At 44.3% G+C, this 21302-nt stretch overlaps 1 protein-coding gene across 1 annotated transcript in view; it reads left to right on the top strand.

Annotated features, from left to right (window-relative positions):
- The window catches only part of KANK1 (KN motif and ankyrin repeat domains 1), a 634838-nt gene that overhangs the window by 128911 nt on the left and 484625 nt on the right, over positions 1–21302 (top strand). Inside the window, exon 2 of the mRNA XM_085632970.1 lies at positions 553–663. The gene's annotated coding sequence lies outside the window, so the exon portion shown is untranslated. The remainder of the gene's footprint in view (positions 1–552; positions 664–21302) is intronic.

Here is a 21302-nt window from a genome sequence, read left to right as displayed (position 1 = left end):
CAGTCAAGACCTGATGGGTATCGGAGCGCTTTACATATGATAAGTTACAAATACAAAAGTACGTTCGCTTAGTTGCATTCCAATAAAGAGCCAGTAAAGTTAGTGTGAGAAAATGGCGGTCGGAAGTGTGGTGTTGATCCATGGTCGCAGGAGATGGTTATTCTTGCCTGACGGAAACAGCAGGGTCTGTGGGGGGGCACATGCAGTGTTGTGTATGTTGGAAAAGTGCATTCTGAGTCTAGCACTGCAAGCGACCATAGAATCCTGGCGTGCCTGCTGCCACTGAACGCTCTGCTCGTTAGATAGGGTGTTCCATAATTCGATGAGAGCAAGGGTTTCTATTTAATTCATTTATAGGTTGGTCGGGGTATTTGTATTGACGCAGATCCTGTGTGTGTTTTAACACAGCCCTCTTTTCCTTGCATTTCTGCCATTCTCTAGTTCAGCTCGTGAAGCAAGTGAACAGAGGGCCTTGTAAACTGAATTCCAAATGAATTCCGTTCCCACCAGTTTCTACATTTAATAAACGCTTGTTTTGTTTTATCTTCACAGGATGGGTTTCATGGAGCTGGCTTGAGCTGCTGCTGTGAAAGAACTTAAGCAACACTGTTGGGTGGACGATTCTTTTTGGTGGATTGACAACTTGCACCCGCTTCTCTTCAGGTAAGGACTGGCAGAAATCCATGTTTTGTTTTAATCTAGTCCTGTTTATAGAAGACAAGGTTAAGTATTTAAAACCCCTATAGCTTTTAATTATACTTTATGCATTGTATAGTTTATATAGCGCTTCACATCCCAGATGAGGCTGCGAAGAGCTCTGATTCGCAGTGGGTTACAAGTGGTCCTTTCACAGTGCATGGTTGAGGGGGTCTGGGTGGGTTGTAGATTGGTTTATGTGGAAGGTGTTTGGTGCAGTGCGTGAGGATCTGACACGCACTCCAGTCATAGTGCGGTGAACTGGAGCTATGGATACGCATGAAATAATGAAGTATTAAAAAAAAAAAGAAGAAGAAATTTAGGGGAACCTTGTACTTAAATGATGCAATTGCAAATCATGAATACACCTAATTGTGCTAAAATATAAATCTCACATTATTGAATACAATGCATTAGTTCTTCAAATTCATTGTACACAAGCTGTTTTTCATGTAGGTCCCGACTTGCTTTTATTTCCTAGTACGAACTTTTGAATTCAATAGCTTGAAGCCTATGGGAACCTTTCGTAAAGTTTCTACTTGTGCTTTAACAATCAGTACTTCCTTTCATGTTTGTAGCTTACGTGACTGGACTTGCAACAAAATTGTTACTTCCTAGAGCACGTGCTTGGGAAAGAACTGACCAAGGATGAGAACATGAACTCACCTGTTTCCTAAATGTCACAACCAATCATAAGACTAAATTACCGTGGTCCTAAGGAAAATGCAAAGTAATGGATTACTTCATTCTTCCGGCTATATATACTTTTACATACACATCATCTCATCCTTTTGAAACTGACCAATGGGACTGGCTGACCGACAAATTTGGTGATGTCAAGGGGTGTAAACCAGAAATAGATGGCGTATAATTGCCTAAACTCTGGACATGGGCGTTTCCTATGTTGTCCATCTCCCCTCTACCCATCTTGCAGTACAGAGACTGACAATTTGGACTTCCAGAAACCAAGTGAACTGTGACAAAATACCACATTTGCTGACGGCTAGTATGCTTGCGTAGTGGAATCTTTCTGGCTGGAAGATTTCTGACAATCAGCTTTGGCATTGACGCTGCAGTACGGACATGGGCAGACAATCCTGTCCATGAACTGGAACTGGTCATTCAGTGATTTACTGAACTTTCATCAATAGGGTTTGTATGAGAGAGAATTGATTTCCAAAAAATCTCTCTCTGGTGAAGAAGATGACTCCCTTCAGATTGAAATTCTGAAGTTGTTATGCTTATTAAATCTGTTTGCAGTCTTAAAATTAGATTTATATGCTAATCATTTTAAATTTGATAAAAATACAATTTGAGATCAAATAGTCTGTTTCATTATTTGTTGTGGCCAATTAATCTGCTTTAAAATTAACTGATCTAGAGGTAGAATTACTTGGGAAATTCCATCAGTAATAAATAAGTGTTAACAATTACCCTATTCCAGGTACTCCTATGATAATTGTTCTTCCACTTAGTATCCTAGTCCCTTTCAGCACAGAAGAAGATCCATCGGAGGACCTAAGAGATTTCGTATGGTAGCTGAGGTTCATTTTGAGGTTAAGAGTAACAAGATGATCAATTTAAATAATTTATAAGGCCTAATACACTTACGCTAAAACAAAGGCGACACAGAAAATATTGAGAATCGATGCAATCGCGTTTGTGGGTCTAGCACAGCTATCAGTAGACCATGTGTTTGAAGGAACACTTTTGTCAATGCTGAACAACTTTTGGTTTTGATATTATGCTGTGGCGCCTGTTTTTATTGGCTACAATTTCATATGAGGCGGACCCAGTCGTGTTTATGCCAGCAGATTTACCTGCAAAGATTTGCCATGGTTTTCCAGTCTGGTGGAATAAAATGTGACAAGTATTGTATATAATGGTTTTGTCTGGTTCGATGTCTTACTTACTTTAAATTGCATTGAGCTTTCATTTCACAAGGAGAAGTATATTGATGTGGATATCACAAGCGTCTCCTAAATTACAAGTTCTGATCTGTAGCCAGAGCACATATGTAAACTGTATCTGGTTTATTGAGACTGGACTGATACTACTCTGTATTAGCTGTCTTTACCTGGCTGTTGAGGTGTGGGCAGTAGAGATGTAGGTGATCTTCACCTCTTTATCCTAATGTCTCATGTTAATGCCGACCCTCCCTTCGCTTTTTTATGTCTTTCTGTTTATTCTGAGAATGATGTGTGCATTTGTAGCAAGCCTCAACAACCCTTTTACATTTGAGTCAGAAAACATCCGAAAGAGAAGTTCTGTATATACATTAACAAAACTGCAGTTGGAGAGCATCCTTGGAGAATCTCGCCGCCAGGAGGTTTGGGCAATGACGAAAAGGATCCAAGTGCACTCTGTGTTTTTTCTGATGTATTAGAACATTGGAATGTTGAGGGCTCCATTGAAAACCATGAAGTGCACCGGGCTTCTAATGTCCGATAGAAGCCCAGAGCATCAACATTACAATGTTTAACCCCTTCAGCATGGCGCGGATTACCGCGCTGTGCTGAAGGTTCCGTGCGCGGGCGGGTCCATGACGGAGCGGTTCCGTCATGCGCACAGCGCGACCGACGCGCATGATGGAACCGCTCCGTCATACGCATCGAAGGGGTTAATAAAAGCCTCACAGAGCCCAAGGGGATTTCAACCCCCTCTGGCTCCATGAGGCCTGTGTTTTACAAATTAGAACATTCTGTCCTTTCGGGGTGGAATGTTTTAATAGCCTTAGAGCCATCCATTTACATTTACTTTAAAGGCCAGTAGAGCCCGCTACGACGGGCTCTAAGGCTATAATAATGACTTGATACAGATATGCGCCACTCAAGCAAGATTTGGTGGTTCACCCTGTGGAAAGCCGCTGAGGGATTCAGGTGACAGCCTGCCCCCTTATTAGCCCTCCTCAGTGTGTCATTTCAGTAGGACACTTTCTGAATTCTGACTGAAAGACTGTTTGAATTGTCCAAATTTAGTTGGATCCGCAGGACCACTAACTACGCCATAATCTTGGCCAGAACAGGCAGGTTGGTGATAGGCCTAAAGTTAGTGGTTGTAGGTCAGGCTTGTTTACCAGGGTAATGAGACCATATGTGAGCATGGAAGATACAAGGCCCCCTTGGAATAGCCTAAGGGTTGAAGTTAATAACATTATGCTTGGAAAAAATTCAGGGGCCTATCTTTTCAGTTACCGTGCTGGCACTGACTCCATAAGAGCATTGGTAGACTTCAGCAACCAGATGATATTTTCTATTTCTGTGATAGAGACTGATTAAAGAGGTAGCTTAGAAACATTAGCCTGACAAGTAGATCTGTCAGTCACCTCTGTTTCAGAGATTTTCTTTTAACTTTATCAATAATGAATTGAGTACCTCTGTGAGCTCAGCAGAGAGTGCAAACCTGAGGTAACAGTGAAAGCGCGAGACTGCAGTTTTGGTCAAATTTAAGTGTGTGCGTGTCTGGTTTTGACTGTTGGATATTTCCCCTGAAATTATTGCTTTTAATAGGCTTTTAGTACTCTTCCTGAACCTCATATTGTGCTTCCACCATTTAATTTCCAGTCTCCCACAATGTTGTCCTTAGTGCTTGAGGTCCAAGTTATCCCAAGCCGCTATATGGGATTGCTATCTGAAGTACGATGGAAGGAAGGCAGACTAGTTAGTCCCAAATATGTAAAAGAGCTCAATACAGGGGCCTATGTGGAATTGCATCTCTTGGGATTGGCGGAGGCCGAGGATTCGAGAATTTATAAAATTTGCTCAATCATTTATTTTTCCATCATAGATGGCCTCTAACGTGGTCTTGTGTGGTGCATGGGATCATTGATGGTATGCGTATGCAAAAGATTATTCAAAGCCGTCAGGAAGCTGGTAACCAATGGGAAAATGTATCCTCTAACCACACATTAAGTCCCCTATAACTAAAATGGTTGTGTTTGTATTGTGCAGAAATAAGCTATAAAATTCAGAAAAGGATTATCTGGGCTAAATTTCTGTCAGGGAGTGGTATTACAGGACATATGTCACTGTACATTCAGAGTACAGATTTAGGGCCTTAGTTAGAGTTGGCTAGGCAGGATACTCTGTGAAAACATGACAGATATCCCGTCTGTCATATTACAAGTGCCATAGGCTATCTGCCAAAGTTGAAATGAGGTCCTTAGTTCACAGACCATCCCCTCAAAACCCCTGGCCTCCATAGAGATTGGCTCAGGCTTTTAATTTGTAGGGAGACCTTGCCATTATTTTGTAGGGAACGGCCACCCCATATTTTGACATTAGCCAGGCACTGATATCGAAGAAGTTATTCAGCTTTGTCTGCATGATCAGACTGTGCATCTGAACTTGCTGTTTGACTGCAGAATTGATGTAAATTAAGAACCAGTGCAGATCTGTGTTTTTTAATAGTTGAGGTGGCTGGTATATTTAGAATTTTAGCAGAAAAGAAGGGGGCAGAGACAATAAGAGAGCAGAAGAGGACTGGTAGCAGGAGAAATGTGATCCAGTAGGTATTTTGCCCACTGCATTTTATCTATGGTGACAGCCAAGGAGGATAGCTGTAAGCACAAGCCGCAAACTGCAGCTATCGGCCCGTCATCCTTGGCTGCTGTCCGTTGCTGTGCACCAGTCTCTTGCTTGGGCTGCACAAAGTGAATTTGTGTCCCATCATTGGCCCCCTGTGGCCAAAAGAGCCCTGCCCGGGACTTTGTATAGCCCATCAAGCCTTATTCTGGGCAGCGCCTAGCTGTCTCTAAGGAAGATTGAAACCATGCCTACAACTCATGCAGGGCAATAAAAAGTGACCAGAGCCGTAGTAGGAAATCAGGGGAACAACCTTTGCCTTGACTCCGGCACAACGAGTTCTGGAGTCACGCAAGTCGAACGACGACTTGCCCGAACAACGACTTAGCCAACCAAGCATGTGCTTGGTTAAGGCTGATTCGGTCTAGTGTTCGGGCAGGGCAGAGTTTGGAGGAGCGTCGCACAGGAACAGGTGAGAGGGGTTCGTGGTTAGTTTTTAAGGGGTGAGGGGTTTGGGATTAGTTTTCAGGGGGTGGGGGGTTGGGGTTAGTTTTTAGGGGGTGCGCGGTTAAGGGTTAGTTTTTAGGGGGTGGGGGTTTGGGGTTAGTTTTCTGGGGTGGGGGTTTGGGGTTAGTTTTCAGGGGTGGGAGGGGTTTTGGTTAGTTTACAGGGGGTTGTGTTCGTTTTTAGGGGATGTGGGTGATTGTGTTTGTTTTGAGGGGTGCGGGGTTGGGATTAGTTTTTAGGGGGTGGGGAGGTTGGGGGGGTCGGGGTAGTAGCTGGTATGCATTTTTTTTGTTTACCATGCATGCCTTTACCACAAAAAATCGTGGTAATAGAATGCGTGGTAAACAAATTTGTGGTTTCGACGAGGTTATGGTAGTGACCTTGTTTGTGGTCGTTGTTGTGGAACTCGTGCCAACATACAACCAGGAAATCAATAAAGTCTCTTTGTGCTGCTCCTCTCTAGATATTAAACGCTTATGCCCATAATTCCCAGAGTTTCAGGCTTGGTTTTTGCTTGGGCTCCCCATCCATCGTTAAAGTTTCTTGCCAGTTGATTAAAAAAAAAACGGAATATGGAACAATGCAAAATGGCGCCCAATAATCTCTTCAGATGATATCACATGGTTTGAGACCTGTATTTAGATGTCCAAGGCATATCTCGAGCTGAATCAATCCAAGACAGAGTTCACCTTCATCGTTAATGCCAACAAACAATACAAGGTCCAGGGATGGCTACATAAAATGAATAAAGATAACTTCACTCCCCACTTGTCCCTTTGCGTGTAACTCCAGAACATATTCTTCAAAACACAGATTTCACACAAATCTGACTACCTCGCTTCTGCTAGTCCTGCTTTGGAAAGTGAAGGCGACATTCATAATGGCAGTACAAGCACTAGTTCAGTCTCCTCTCCACAGAGACCAGGCCCTGCTCCAAATCATCCCTGGCACCCATCGTCCATGCTGTGGAACACCTCTTGAAAGTTCTCATTTCAATAAAAAGGAACTCCTCTGTCTGCACTACTGACCCAATCCTCTTAAAACACTTTTTTTTTTTTTAAAACACTGCATCATTCAACAAGATGGTCAATGAGGCCTCACCTTAACCTGTGGCGTTCAAACTCGAGAAATCAAGAGGTAGCTGCTGAACCGGCAAGAACTTCATCAGAAAACTTGAGACCAGCAATTTTGGTAGAAAAGAGACAACAGACTTCCTTTTTTGCGGCAAGTGTAGGGTGTATCATCCTGGCACAAGTGTACCATGCCCCAGCATTATGCTGATTAACAGTGCTTTGTTTTTAGCATTTAAAAATGACCAGCCGTAAGCCGCTCTGTAATGGCCATTGCCAACTTCTTCTGTCATTTGTATCCTAGCTGGGAGTATGTGTCAAAAGGTAAGGGACTTCAAATACTCTTCAAAACACCCACCCCCAAGTCTAATAATCACATTGTGGATACTTTTACACATAAGTAAGACCTGCCTGACCAGAATAGTATGTTTGGCAATCCTGTATTTCATTCATTTTTAAAACTGTAACAGAACTTCACTGCAATGTTTAAATAAGTCTAGGCATGGTTAAACACTGCCAATTTTATTGGCATACTTGTGAAAATGTTTGAGGGGGCGCGATAATTTTGTTTTCTACTGGGAGGGGGGTGGGGGTCGGGCAGAATTAAAAAGTTTGAAGACAACTGGTTTAGTGAACTGTTGTCCCCCACCGACCGCGTGCCCTCCTAGGCACCTCCTGGTGACCGTGGGGGCTACAATGTGCTAAAATTCCAGGCAACAAAACTGACTTGCAAGCTTTTTCCAAGTCTCCGCAAGTGCATGTATTTCTATGCTTCGCCTGAAACACGAAGGAGATGTAGAGAATACGACCCAATGTTTGAGGAGAGCACGGTTTACTAAGGCCGGGCCTCAAATGTTTGAAGAAGTGTTTGTTAAATTAAAAATACATGCAAAATACATGCATGGCAATGCAGGACGCAGCCTATGGGACAGACACGGCTGTTGAATAGATGAACAGCGGCAGTGCCCCCCCTGGGAGCTCTGTAGCTCTGGAACTGCTGTTTTTTGTTTGTTTTTAAATTGGTGGACGCATACTGCTGATCGATAAAGAATATGTAGACCTTCGCAGTGTCTCCATGCTATTCAGAAACATATGGCCGGTTTTCTGGAGGAGCTGTGGCTGGTTTTACGCCCCCATATTTTTTTCCAAGTCCTTGTATTCGCTGAACTGCATATTCAGCCTTGCATTCTAGCATCCCTGACTTTATGATATAAATTAGCCTCTTTGTGTCTTTGGTTCACTTTCGTTGCTTACCACATTGGTACTGGAAGCACGTGGTGCTGATGCAAGGAGTTTTACTGCAGACGATGGAGAAAGACAGCACAAATCTGTTCATCCCACGAGGAAGAGTGGGATGCTCTATGGTGGCGAGGCTCATAAAATGTGTTTGTTCAGAGTTTGCTTGTTAGGCTTGCATTGGCTGCGTGGGTGGATTGTCCTTGCGCTGGGTACTGTTAATTTAATGCCGCATAATGCCCACTGATGGAAAACCTCCATAAATTGCCTGCACACAGGCATGCATTATTGATAAATGAGGAAATAAACTGCTTCTTATTTAATGTTGTCAGCACAGCAGATGGCTCGATTGTACTCGTTTATGCGTGCTCCTTGCTTAAATATGTCTCCAGACGTTAATGTCAAAGTCCATCTTTAATGCTGCTTTTAAATAGACCTGGGCCTAGCTGTTTACCGTTACCGCAAGGGAGGTCGAACTCCGGGGGGGAAAAAAATATTCGATAAGGCCCATGACTTCAGCCGATAACACCAAGATTTTACATTGCTTCAACATTTGCGAAGGAAGATCAAAATCTTTGGGCCAGGCAGCACCCCCCTCGTGCCCTCCCCCGGCAGAGTTCCCAGGTTTTTGTCACTGAGCTCTTTGGAAGAGGAGCAAAGCCCCCACCCTTTGCAGCTATGATTATTTCTCCCCTACAGTCAGTTTTAACTTTAGCCAGGGTCACTGGAATTACGCAGCAGGGTAGGATCAAATTATGCGGCAGGGTTGACTAAATTATGCGGTAAGAAAAGGCTAATTGTTTTGTAACAATCCAACTCATCCATAAAATAAACAAACGAGTCCAGGTAAGGTCTGCAGGTATCTGGCGGTTCTGGCAATTAGTACCGCATCGTCTGCGTGTAATAAAACCAGCAGACGCCAGGGCCCCACCTGGGGACAGTCTACTTTTGAAATGGATAGGACATGCTCCGGAATATTAACGTATAAGTTAAAAAGGAACGGGGCCAAGAGACAGCCCTACAGCACCGCTCTTTGAATTTTGAAATGGCGGGTGACCTTTAGGTCTTTTGAATAGTGTACCGCTGCCACAGTGTCCCTGTGGCGGACCCTCAAAAATAAAACAAGGTCCTGATCTACCTCCATAGATGACATCGGCCAGAGTTTGGATCTATTTACACTGTCAAACGCAGATGATAGATCCATAAATGCCAAATGTATGTAGCCGGGTCTTGCAACAGTATATTTACTTAATACTAAATAGAAGTTCAGGCATTGATCCACGGTTGACCTCCCGTACCGGAAGCCATACGGTGCCTAGGTCAGGATAGGGACCCAAACCTCTACATCCTATATGTAAAGATCGGGGGAATCCCATCGGGCCTGGAGCCTTGTTCTTTGATAACCCCCAATATGCCTTTCATGACCTCCTCAGATTTATTTATTTTTTAAACAATTTTTATTGTTTTCAAAACAACAACTCAATACATGCCCCTCTACCTCCACCGTCGAAAGGAGAACTGTACATTTATCATTGCTACCAAACATCCAGGAGCTTAATCATCCTTCCCATGTGGACCCTCCCGCCCTCCCTCTCCATGTCAGTGTGCCCCCCTCTGTCGTCCCCCCTCCTTACGTACCCTTCCCAGACTAGGAGTCATGTACGGGTGCTCAACCGCCCCTAGGAAACCCAGGCTTTCCCACACATCCCGCTACTTCTAAATCGTCCAGTGCTCACCAGTATTCCTCTCCTACTCCCCCCCCCCCCCCACCGTGTCCTCCTGCCTGTCAGACGTGCTCCCTGCTTCCCCTGTGTCAGACATCAGCCCCTGAAATTCCACCACCAGCGCCTCCCACCATCGGACCGTCGCCAGAGCTCTCTCGTCGTCCCTCCGGAGGGCCAATTGCAACCGGAACGTACCCTCCGCCCCAGCCCATCTCGCAAACGCCACCCTCCACCGCAAGAAACTTGGCCCTGCCCGGGATTTCCAGTGCATGGTCAGTTCCCTCTTGGCCATGATCAACCATGACCTCCTCAGATGACAATTTTAAGGCAGAGTTCCCTTCTAAACTACCCTTCCCCCCACTAATTGCAGAGGATAGGGAATTCCTCAAAATGTCCCACAAAAGCTGTCTTCGGTTAAATGAATCTCTAAAGCGTCACCAGTATCGGCTGTGAAAAAGGGATTATTAATGATACACCCGAATTTGGAGCAACTCCTTGGTGTGCTAGCCTCTATCAGTTGTGACCAGGCCTCCTCCTTTATGATGATCTTCTATCTAGTAAGTTCTTGTTTGGACAGGCTACAACTATTCCTAACTAAGGTGAGACCCCTTGGTTTGGCCCTTGGAGCTCTCTTCAAGTTTCTCAATGCCGGGGAGCAACCTGAATCAAAGCACCTCAGCAGCATACCCAGCTCAGTCAAACAGGCACAGTAACTTACTATCCAGCAAGGAGCTCAGCTTAATAAAAAGTGAAGTACTTCAGTTCTCCAGCAAGATGAATTACTGCGTACATTAATGGGGATTCAGGGACAGTGTTCTGAATGTATAGGGCTGGGGCAAAGTATGACAATCCTCACACTATTTACAGTGGGAAAACAGTTCTTATGGCTTCAACACTAACTACAGTTTCAAAGCAGATGTATAAGGTCATACACAAAAATCAGACACAGATTAGAGCTGATTATCTAGCTATTCAAGCAGCTAACAAACCTGCTAGATAACCCATAGATTCATTCATTAAGATCTGGAGGAAAATATTTAATGCTAGCAATTGTTGATGTAATCAATGATGTCATTTGAGATGTCATCATTGATGTCCTAAATTATGTCACTGATAAGTGATGTAATATGAGAGGTCATAATCCGTGCATGTTGGGGCAGAAGTTACAGTTAGCTCCGCTAACTAGATTTGGTGAGTTTCATTATTTTTTTTTTACTTCAAAACATCACTTTTTCACTGACATTTTCATCTAACTAGAACACCCCTTTAACCTTAAGTTTTTTCAAATGTAAAGTAAGGGAGGTATACTTCCTTACTAAAAAGTTACTTTAAACTTTGTTTATTTTCTGTGAATTTTCAGGGTTTTTTTAAATGTAAAGTGCTACTTTATTACCACATGTAAAGCTAACCTCCTACTGCGCATGGCCTTCAGCAGTGCACGGCTGGTGGGTTGATCGAAGGGCCTCACCTGCGGCCAAGCCCTGTGTCCAACACCCCCACAGGCAGCCAGCCCCACGCTGGGGAGGCAGGAGTCACATGATCCTTCTCACCAAGCCACTATTGAGCCTGGGGACACCATCCCCAGGAGCCTTTTATTTATTTTTTTAAAAGGGGAAGGAATGTGCTCTGCGATCCTCCTCGAGTCTCCAGTTGCTCTGGGGACCCCATCCCGCAGGGACTTCTTTTTTGATAAAGGGGGTGGAGGATGCGAGGCACCCCTCTCCGGGGCCATAGTGTAATTATAGGGGAGAGGATGGGTGCCCCCCCCCCTCCCGAGACCCAAATGAGCCCCAGGGCCCATCCCCAAGGACCAACTACATTATTATAAGGGGAGGGCACGCGTGGCCCCCCTCCCTATACCCTAATGGTCCCTAGAGACCGCATCCCCAAGGGGAAATGGCAACGAAAGGGGGGGTGGACTAGCGGCCGTACTCGCAGAGCCAGAACAGACCCCGGAGACCTCATTCTCCAGGGCTGAGTGCCATATTAATGGGGAGTGGGCATGATGCCCCCCTCTCTGAGCCTTATTAGGCCCTGGGGACCCCATTTCACGGGTCTGATGTGATTACTAAGGGGGAGAGGCAGCTTGGCCACCTCCTGGGCCCTTAATAGGCCCTTGGGACCCATCTTTTTCAGGGCCTCTTTACTTTCTGCGTGAGTACCCCGTGCTCACCCGAAGCACCCACCAAGTAATATGTTCGGGGTATTGGGTGGCGACACCAGGGCCATCGCCGCCCCAGCCGGCTTTCCACATGCTGCGGGAGCCGGCATTGCTCCCACCCTGAGGGACAAGCTATTTATTGTATGCTCCCACCGGGTGGTAGCATTCTGTGTTTCAAACAAAAGTCTGCTCTCACCCGACTGGTTAGTTTTTAAATCTCCCGCTGAGTGAGATCAGATATTCGTTCACTGCTTGTGCTCCTGCAGGCAGCGAAGGCATGTCTGCTTTAACCTGTCAGGAGATTTAAACATTCTTCTGCCGGGTGGGAACAAACCTATGTTTCCCTGCCTGCGCTGATGCAGGCAGGGAAGCTACTATGTCCCGACGGTGGGCTCTCCGGGACACAGTATGTGAGCCGGTACAGGAGATGGGTTGTCTCCGGGGCCTTAATGGGCTTAGCAAGGGGAAGCCACACAGTACCAGGGGATGGGGCCCCTTGGGCCTATTAAAGGTTGGGGGAGGTGGGCCTCACACCCCCCTTATTTGAGGTAGTGGGCCCTGGGGGTTGGGGGCCACTGGTGCTGCAATCAACTCAGGAGAGTGGGGCCGCGCAGCCAATCAGAGCTCTTGCAGATCTCTTCGCAAGCTTGTCATGATTCGCGAAGGCTTAGTGACCCTAAATATACAGATTTGAATTTCCTTTAATTTCTCAAACTACTGAACGTATTTACACCAAATAACTGAAAGTGTGATCTGCAACCCAAAAGCTACCTTTCTGCCAAATTCGGTGTAATTCCATCCAGTAGGTCGGGTTGCAGGCATGTCTAAAAACTCTATGGGAATTAACACGGGAAACACACTTTTTTTTACACTGCTCCCCGTTTTCTCAGCCCCAGCTTGAGGGATCACCCCAAAACTTTCCATGCACAACTTGAATCACGCCACACTTTTTTTGGGTAATTTTGTGAGTATTCGGCAAATGGCGCCAAAGATGTAGGCAAGTCAAAAGCTTTTCCTATGTAAACCTGGTCCTAACTATAACTACCTACTGGCGACCGTGTCCGGGTTGAGGACCCCGTAATCTCCCAAATCACCTCAGATTCCAGCAATATGATGGCGACACACTCTCCTATCCAGTAGTAACAGAGTTCTAAGCCACTTCAATTCAATACATGAAGAGTTTAATCTTCAATCCCTAAAATGTACCCAATGCGTTTCGGCGTCTTCCGTGCCCTGCTCACGTGACCCATATTCTTCCACCAGTACTAAATTTACGTAAACAGGCTTTTAAATCTTGTTTTTATATTGTCACATTTGTGGTGCATTCAAAGACAGAGGTCAAATATACTGCACTCTATGCCACTACACTCGACTCTGCACCACTCTACGCCAGTGCAATCTGCCAATGCACTCTATGCCACTATACTCTACCCCACTACCAGTGGCGTGACACAGGCCCCCGCAGCCCCTGCGGTGCGGGGGAGTAATCTGGTTGGAGCTCTCCTGATCGTGCCCGGAGGGGGCCCCCCCAAATGTCTTGCAGGGGGCCCCCCTCAAGTTTTGTCACGCCAGTGCCCACTACACCCTACGCCAATCCACTTTCCGCCACTCTAATGTACTGTGCACCACTGCACTCTGACCCTGAACTCTGCCACTTCACTCTATGCCTCTCTACTCTACACCACTCTACGCTATGCCAGTACACTCTACACCACTCTACTTTACACCTCTGCACTCTACAACACTGCACTCTGACACTCTATTCTGCAAGACTGAACTGTCCGCCACTCTACTCTACGCCACTACACTCTACGCCAATCTGTACACCTCCACACCTACAGTCTACTCTGCACCTCTTTACTCTGTCGCTGCACTCAGTGCCTATGAACTCTATGCCACTTTACTCACACCACCCTTCTACCACCCCACCCTACTCGCCGCCACCCTGTCCACCACCACCATACCCTACGCAACACCACCCTAACAGCACCACCATCTTACCACCACCTTAACCACTGCCCTAACATCAGCACCACCTTTACTAGCCTACTACCACTCTGCCACACCACCCTTACCATCGTCAACATCCTAATTGCCCCCTAACAACCTCCACCACCAACCCCACCACCATCCTACCATTACCCTAACTACCACCACCTTAACCAGACTACCACCACCTTATCAACCACCCTAACTACCACCCTAACATCACCACCCTGCCATTACCTTAATCTCCACCACCATGCTTACCACAACCACCATTACCCTTACCTGCCACCCTACCCTAAGCACCACTCTACCCTAAGCACCACTCTACCCTAAGCACCACTCTACCCTAACCACCATCACCCTAACCACTACTACCTTCACCACCCTACCACCACTACCTTCACTACTCTACCACTACATCCTTACCTTCACCACCCTACTAACCACCTCCACCCTAAACACAGCTACCATCATTTACCAACACCCTAACCCTACTGACCAACACCTTCACTCTACCCGCCAACACCCTAATCACCACCACCACCATCTACACCCAAACCACCAGTCTACCACCAAACTATCACCGTAACCAGCACAGCAGCACCTTATCTCTACCATCACCACCCTGCCACCACCATCTCCCACCACCACCACCACCCTATCCTTACCACCACCACCCCCTTCCCCACCCTAACGACCACCATAACCCTCATCACCACTATTGTAACTGCCATCAACACCCTACCACCACCCCCACCCCACCCTACCTTGACTGTACTCTCACCACCACAAACGTCACCGATACCACCAACCACCACCATGCTAAGCAATATCTTACCAACACCCTACCTCAACCCAATTCTCACTGCTACCACACTCAACACCACCCTACCACAACCATTCTAACTAATACCCTCCCACCACCACCCTCAACACCACCGTAACCACCATCACCATCCGGCCACCACCCTCACAACCACCAGCCTCGCCACCTTCTCCACCCTAACTGCCACAAACCACCCTCTCTCTAAACATGGCTCTCAATTCCTGTTGAAGCTCTTAACATTTTAACAACCATTTTCAACCCATTACTTGATTTTTGCTTTCATGGAAAGTTGAGTTGTATGTTTGTTTACTCTTGGAAACTTGTTCTAGCCTGAAGCTATGGGTGTAGGTATCCATCAAAGCTAAGTCATAGCAAAGATTAAGACACATTTACATGTCTTATCTATGGAAATCAATAAGTGAATGTTGAGCATGAACTCTGTGGTATGATGTTGCTGTGAACCCTAGGGTGAGTGCTTGTTGGGCAGATTCACATTAACTTTATATTTGATTGCCCTGTATAATTTCTTTGCTGTGCAGTGGGAATAAAAAAAACTAGTGTTCAGCTGCATTATGTGGTATGCTTTTCATAAAGTAACCACCATTCATAGACAATCCTGCTTTGAAGACTTGTGTGGGCTTTGCTTCCTCCTGTTGTGTTTGTTTCGCCCCTGGAGCATGGCCTTATTACTTGTGTCCTTCCATTGCTTTTTGGTTAAGCACTCCATGAGAGTATATGTGTTTCCAGCTGGCACCCCCTCCCCTGTACACCGTTGCTCTCGCCTGTGTGCTGCTCTCCCCTCACCCCCCAAGGCCCTCTGTGTTGTGCTAGCCCTTGTGTGCTTCTCCCCCCACATTGCTTTCTCGCCCATGTGCTTCTCTCCATGCCACATTGCATTCTCTGTTGCCCACATGCTTCGGATTTTCCAGCTCCACATTTGGCGATTCTTCCCACCCACTCCCACTCTCCTTGTTGCTTCACCCACTCACTTGTTTAAAAAAAAAAAAAAAAAACCTTGGCAGAAACTTTTTTTTAAATCTTGTTCAACTTGGATCCATAAATGAAAAGAAAAAAGCCCAGCAGTTTGTAGGCACGTGAATGTGTGGTGCAAGCATCTACAAAATTAAACGGCTGCTACAGCTGCGTCATAGCTCCTTGCCTTGGTGCACAGCATCACTAAAAACTATAGGTAAATCCAAAAGTTCCCAAAGGCAAGACCTATTGACTTTGCTAATGCTTGTTATTAATTAGGATGATCTGTATGATAAATTATTTACAGTTCTTAACGTGCTTTATAGTTAGTAAGTCCTGTCCTATGCTTTGTTGGTTGCGGAGGTGTTGTTCAAAGTCAAACTATCCACCTTTGACATCTGTGTTTCAATCCCAGCTACCATACTTAACCAGATTATGTAAAAAACATACTTCTTATGCTTCAGTTTAATTATTTATCTAAAGTCTGAGCACTTGGAAAGGAAATAAACGAGAATCTTTATATAGCGTACTACTTGCTGAAAAGCACTTTGATGCCCCGTCAAGGCTAGTAAGTTCTATATAAATGCAAACCCTTCCCTCTTCTATCCCTCCGCTATCCTTTTTCAATCCAAGTAAGCGAATCACATGTCCACCGCTCAAATTGATGTCATATATTACTATACTAATTCACAACTAATCCTTTTTGGTTTCTGGAGTAGTGCGCTACTTGCCGAAAAGCGCTTTGATGCCTTGTCAGGGGTAGTAAGCAATATATAAATGCAAGTACAATATTCAGGTGTGCAATGTTGACAGGGGTCAGGGATAGGAGCAGTGGGGATAGATGCTGCGTAAACCAATGTGTGGGTCATTGAGGACATACTGATATACAACATATATTGCTATTCTATGCTTACACCAAGATGCACTATGGCATGATGCACATCATTGGGTGCATTTTTTGCAGAGAGAGGAAGCTTAAAGTGCTTTGGAATGTGCTACCCTACATACTATTTTTGTAATGCCAATACAGTTGTTTACCCCTAGTAGCGCTGCTATACTAAAATTATATAACGGGGTTCTGATTCATGCATTGGAGTGTAGGCCCTTGCCTTTGCATCATGCCTGCTCCTGAGCCTGATGGTGAGCCAATTGGTGACTGAGGGAGTCCGCCAGACTATAAATGTATTGATGGACCATAGTAAATGCAAGAATAATCGACCTGGCAATTATTTTCTTTGTTCCTTGGTTCCTCCTCCCCTTGCCCCTAAAGTGCAAGTTACTTACCTTTGGTAATATCTTATCTGATAGACACATGATCTAGCCGCAGATTCCATACCTGTGAACTTACAGGCGTCCGGCTGGATCTGGAAGATTTTTGAGAACAGTACCACTGTGTGCCGATAGGTGGTGGTGGTTGCTCCCTTTTGTCTCTTTTCTTCTCTTCTCCCCTGCTATCCATCTCCCCTTCTCGCCGTTTGGTTCACTCATTCTCCTGAGCTATAAATATAAGTTTATAAAAATGGGCGATGTCGTCATTTTATGAACTGGGTGGATACCACTGCACTGTACACATACATGTTTATTTCATGACCGCATTCATTAGCGCAGACCTTTCGGCAAAGGTATACCAGCAGAAACATATCACTAAAGTGTAAAGTCTAAAAATGTAAAATACCCAGAGGCACACATAGGGTTTTGAATTTGAGAACCTTTTTCTGAATTGCGCTACAATGCATAATGTTTAGAATGGAGACTTTTCACCTGAGGCGTGTACCTGGATTTCTTAAAACCTATTAGTTCTTTAGAAAATGTAAACAAGGCGAATACGTTAGATTTATAGCTTTCAAGAGTGCATAACTCTGAAAATGTAATTCGCTCATTGTCACTGTACTTGATTTACCCCATAACTCCCATCAGGAAATGGGAAAGTGTTGAAGAATGCCTGTTTCTCAGAGTAAATCGTCGGCAAGCCTCTTTCAATCATGGAGAGAAAATCTGGCATGATTGATAAAGTGCCCCAGGTTAATTGCCTCTTAACTTTAGAATGGCAAAAGTTTGAAAGTCACTGTGTGCGAGTACTGTCCATTTTTATGTGGTCTCATAGGCTCTAAAATGCGACAGAATAAAATACCTGTGCTGAGCGATCCTGCCCGCAACGTGTTTTAGGGTCACTCTGGCATCCCCGCTCTTTATGCCACAATCATCTGTTGACCTTGTGTATTTTTTCTGTATTTATCTCTAATAATTTTGTTTTTCTGAAGGCTGTTACACTTTTTTACGACTGTCCGACCTGTTACTCTCCTCATACATCTCATTTCTTATTCCCAATTCAGTAATCCCAGATTCAAGTTTGCCGGGGTGCTGGTACACAGTGTCCTATTGGTTTTCAAGATAATTCGCCTCACATGCTCTTTTGTTGGTAACTTTGACACTCATTTTATAGCCTTCCTGGTTATCATACTGTTTTTATAATATATTCGTCTGTTACTACTTCTCTCATTGCTATGGTGGCTGATTCGGAAATTCTATTTGACCTCTGCTGAATCTGTGGGCAGCATCCCCCCCCCCCCCCCCCCCTCATCCGTCCCTCACATCCATCCTTTATCCATTCCCAAGGATAAGCCAGGCGTAATGAGAATTGCTATTAATTTCTGGCTGAACTGTCTCCACCTCAGCCTTCCAACGAAATCTAAACTGCTTATATCCAACAAATCCTGAATGACATAGCAAGGCTGTTTGACTGTAAGAAGCGTAAGACTCCCAACACCGTGACGTGGAAGATGTTGGACTTTCTCTCTGTTGGAAAGCTTTTCACCTTCTAAACCATGTGTTTCACCCACAGACGAATCGATGGACATGCCTCTTGCAGAGTTATATCCCTGGTCATGTCCTGCACTTTCCTAACCAATCACCTTCTCCCGTCCCTGAGCATGCTGCGGCTGGAAAAGAGATTAAACACCTGCTATCCAGTGGCCATGTATAAGAAATGTACACTGTCGTCATCTGAACTAAAGTTAACCATCTCACTGTTTGGAAATTAAAATTTGAACTCTTCTTCTCTGAATCTGCTGCACACAGTCCATGCAAATAAGCATCTTTAAAATGACTAAGTGGCCATATATCGTTGGTAAAGATTTCTTCCTTCATTCAATTGTTCATGCTGTTAGCAATCTTGGTAAGGAGCTGAAGTGATGTGCTCTCTGATACGAGCCTTTTCCTATTGTCTTCCCATCCTTTTCTCTGCGATTTTAACTCTCTCATAAATCATGTGTGGCAATGTGCCAAGATTTATAATCCCATTGCTTTATTAATCGGCATGACCATCTCTGACTAGTGTATTTGGTTGCTCCTCCTCTTCTAGTGAGGGTATGAATCTACTATGTCAATCTTTTATTTTTTGGTATTAAATCTCCTTGAATTAAATCTGATATACTTTGGCTACCTTTCACTGCTTTTTTTATCTTCACACTTAACGTTTTCTTAAACATTATAAATATCTATCTCTTCTATTTCTTTTCTCTTTTTCTATCCCTTCCTCCTTTCTCTTTCTTTTTCTAAAATATATATAGGTATTACCGGTTCATTTTGATATTTCCCATTATTTGATTTGTATTTCAGAACTCCTTGACTTTTTAAGGGTTTCCTTGACTAAACAAGTTTGCCAACCATGTAATTTATCTAATCATTATATTTTGTTTGACAATTGTATTATTTACTACTTTTATTCTTCATTAAAAATATTTAACAAAATAATCTACGTGCTGATACTTTTATTACATGCATGTTCTTCCTCTCTGTTTGTTGCATCTGTAATTCAGATCATTTTTTCCCTATCATTTCTACACAAATCACACATTTTTTGCTTTTTCTGTTATTTCCTAATCTTTACAAGACAATCTTTCAATATGTCTCACTATTCTACTATTATCCTAACTATTTTATGTTCTCTTATCCCACCTTTGAGAGGATATTGGCACGTCTGTAGTTCATGGTTTGTTATCAGTAGACCTGCCCACTTCTCTCTCTGGGGTGCCTCAGCATGATTCAAAGTCTGATGGTTCTGTGACAATAGATTCTGATTGCGTTCTGGTCCATCTCTGGCTTGATGGCAGTGTCTTGTTCAGTATCCTGTTGGTGTACAATTTTGGAAATCTGGAAGTCCTGCAGGAAAGGCTTTAACCAGTTGTTGGTACACCTCTTAGAATGGTTAGATGGACCACAATTAGAAATGGTACTTTTAATACCAAAAGTAATAGTAGTGAACGCACTCAAACAGCAGGCGTCGCCTATTTGATATGAATCTGTGTTGCTAGTCAATGTTCTGGGTCAAGTTACGAGTATGTTGTTCAAAATCTGAGCAGAATGAAGCGAGGGAGTGCAACAAGATTCTGAAATAAAATCAAATAAATCCAGGAGTTGTAAAGTGCGGCAAATCACCCGCGAGGGTCTCAAGGCGCTGAATTGTAGGCACAAGGAGTTTGTGATTTGCCCAGAATCACAGGAAATTGATACCGAGACTCGAACCTGGTTACCATCTGCTCCAAAGTAGTCATCTCAGGCCGTTACGCCCCCCCCCCCCCCCCCCTCTTGACCCTAAAGATGTTTGCTGGGATTATAGGCTACTAAGAAAAAATAGAAACCACTTTTAAAATTTTAGGTTTTCCTATATGCAGTATCAACATTTGTGGCACAGTCACACTGTACTGTTCTGCTCCTGGTTTAACTAATCTCATTTATTCAGCTAAATCGCTTACCCTCAGTGTTTGGATACCCGCATGCCAAAGACAATAGCTCGCCCATGGGCGAAACCTATTGCTCTGTTGTGGGCGTGAGTTATTAAATTACTCTCCTAGACTGTCTTTATACCAGCGGTATTGATGGCTTACTCTTCTGCAACAAAAAGGTGTCTTGCTAAGTGGTAAGGGACCCCTGAAGAAAACACCAGAGTGGGTGGTTGGTATCACTCAGCAGCCTCCCGGGGTTCTCAGTGTTGGAGTGACTTATGTCATGCTGTCTATAGGGTACCTGCTCCTAACAATGAACCTACCTATTAGGTTTACCATGGTGCAGCGTCCTACTTTTTCACAGCTGACTTTGCTGTCCCTGTGTTGATTCGAGCAAAAATCAAATGAACGAATCTCTAGTTCATCATATATCACTGTATTACAAGCTTACATTGTTGGTGACAGTACCAGTGCATTACTGTTTTATTGTGCATCTCTGCGCCGTAATAATATATTTTATAGTTCGCCCTAAATGTAGGTCGACATGTTTTACTGCTATCTCTTAATCAGTAGTTTTATCAGGACTAAAACATGTTATGCCACAGCTCAACTCGTACTTACTTTATCTATATTTGAGTGTCAGTACTGTTGTTTAGACTGAATATCTAGCCACAGCAATGCCACACAAAAAAAACACAAATCAAAAGCAAACGTTTGCGTCAGTTTACTAAATATGAACCTAAGTTGATATAGGGTTTTTCAAATTTTATGCATAATATAACATTATCATGAAAATTAACACGTACCTAGAATGCAAACATTATGTCCAGTGAGTTTTGCGAGTATTAACATTTGCCATTTTGAAATTTGAGGC

The sequence above is a fragment of the Triturus cristatus genome, chromosome 2_1 (genome assembly GCF_964204655.1).
Source record: "Triturus cristatus chromosome 2_1, aTriCri1.1, whole genome shotgun sequence".
Taxonomy (NCBI): Eukaryota; Metazoa; Chordata; class Amphibia; order Caudata; family Salamandridae; genus Triturus; species Triturus cristatus.
The sequence above is the reverse complement of the archived record's forward strand: the minus strand, read 5'-3'. Positions and strand labels throughout refer to the sequence as shown.